Raw genomic sequence first — 1,599 nt, 5'->3', positions numbered from 1 at the left:
TATAACCATCACTGTTGGGACATTGACACATTCCTAGCAGAGAATCTTCAGACCCCATCGGAGATTCTGCACGGGGCGGGACTGTCGTGCAGCGTGTGGTTGTCACCACTTGGTCCCCTGTTCTCCCGGAGGGATGAGGGTGCTGGGCTCCCGGCTGCCTCTAGGTGGCACACAACTCTCTGAGGAAAGGAAGGGAACCCCAGGTGAATTAATTCCAAGGGAAGGAGGGATTGTTTTTTTTTTTTTAGAATACAAATAAACGTTTATTGTACAAAATTGAGGCCTTCATATTTCATAGTTCAATAAGGCTAAACAAAAACTAAGTTATTTTTTAAAATTCACAAAAATTTCTCTTTCACTCCCCCACATCCCAACTATTAAAATGGCCTGACAAATGTTATCGAAACAAACACTTTAAATAACACCAAGTCCTTTAAAGACAACTATGCCATATGTTATTTTTTGGCATATGTGATCTTCATGGCATGGGACGGTGTGATTTTAAATCCCTGTAAAGCATCCCTGGCAGCTCCAGCCTGTCCATCATTTTCAAATTCAACAGAAGCAATGTCATGCCTTCCGAGGACTAAACGTACTTCTTTGAGGCCCCGAAACTGATTAAACAGCATAGACAACATCATCTCATTAGTCTTTTCTGGTAAATTGTTGAAGAATAAAATATAGTTTGGAGGGTACTCAGGGACCTGAGGATTTGGTATTGAATTTCCTTGAGTATTTGCTACATTTGGTGTTCCCTGACCAGGCTTTATGTTTGCAGTGGTCTCAGTCTGTTCCACAGTTTTTGCTTTTTTCTTTTCCTTCTTCTTTTCTTTGTCAGCAAAGTGCCACGCATTTTAGATATTATATCCGAATCTGTTTTTGCATACTGGATTCGCATTGGTTTACCATAAAATGGAAATCCTTGTAACTGTCTCAAGGCATTTGTGGATGAGCCCAGTTCCTTAAAAATAACAAAGCCTTGTCCCCTCATCTTCATGGTCTTTAAAGCTACAATATCTACCACATGGCCAAACTGAAAAAACAGGGCGTATAGGGATCTCTTCAACTCTTCTTTTTAAATTTTGTCATTCATATTGTTAATGTAAATTCTATGATTTGGTCTGATATCCATATTTGCAGTTAAACTGTTCAAATTGCCTGAGGCCTGCGCTGGTCCCGTACCAGGAGGGATAGTTTTACATGGATTAAGCCCTGTCTGTACGGGTGGGTCCTCCAAAGGAGTCAAATTTTACCCTCTGTTCCCACTAGGAGGAACCAGCATTCATTCATTCATTCATTCATGCACTCATGTATCAAGTACTTCCTGGTGCCTCCTGCTGCTGATAGCTAAAGCTCATGTGCCTTCTGAAGGTCACAGTACAAAGAAGGCAAGGACAAGGTCACTGGGCTCAGAGCTCCGAAGACCGGGCACAGGCCCAGGTTTTGCTCCTGGCTTGCTGTGAGACTTTGAGCACCTTTCTAGGATCTAACAGTTTAAAAAAATTGCAGATGTCAGCTTGGCTAGATTAGGGTTCTGTTTCATCACCCCATGCCTGTCCCCCTCCATCTTGAACCTATCTCTAAATCCAAGGGACACTC

General features: G+C 42.3%; 1 pseudogene; it reads right to left on the bottom strand.

Annotated features, from left to right (window-relative positions):
* Positions 1-407: 407 nt before the first annotated feature.
* Positions 408-1,132, bottom strand: LOC100688905 (annotated as a pseudogene).
* Positions 1,133-1,599: the final 467 nt, after the last annotated feature.

Source organism: Canis lupus, chromosome 4 (assembly GCF_011100685.1).
Source record: "Canis lupus familiaris isolate Mischka breed German Shepherd chromosome 4, alternate assembly UU_Cfam_GSD_1.0, whole genome shotgun sequence".
Lineage (NCBI taxonomy): Eukaryota > Metazoa > Chordata > Mammalia > Carnivora > Canidae > Canis > Canis lupus.
The sequence above is the reverse complement of the archived record's forward strand: the minus strand, read 5'-3'. Positions and strand labels throughout refer to the sequence as shown.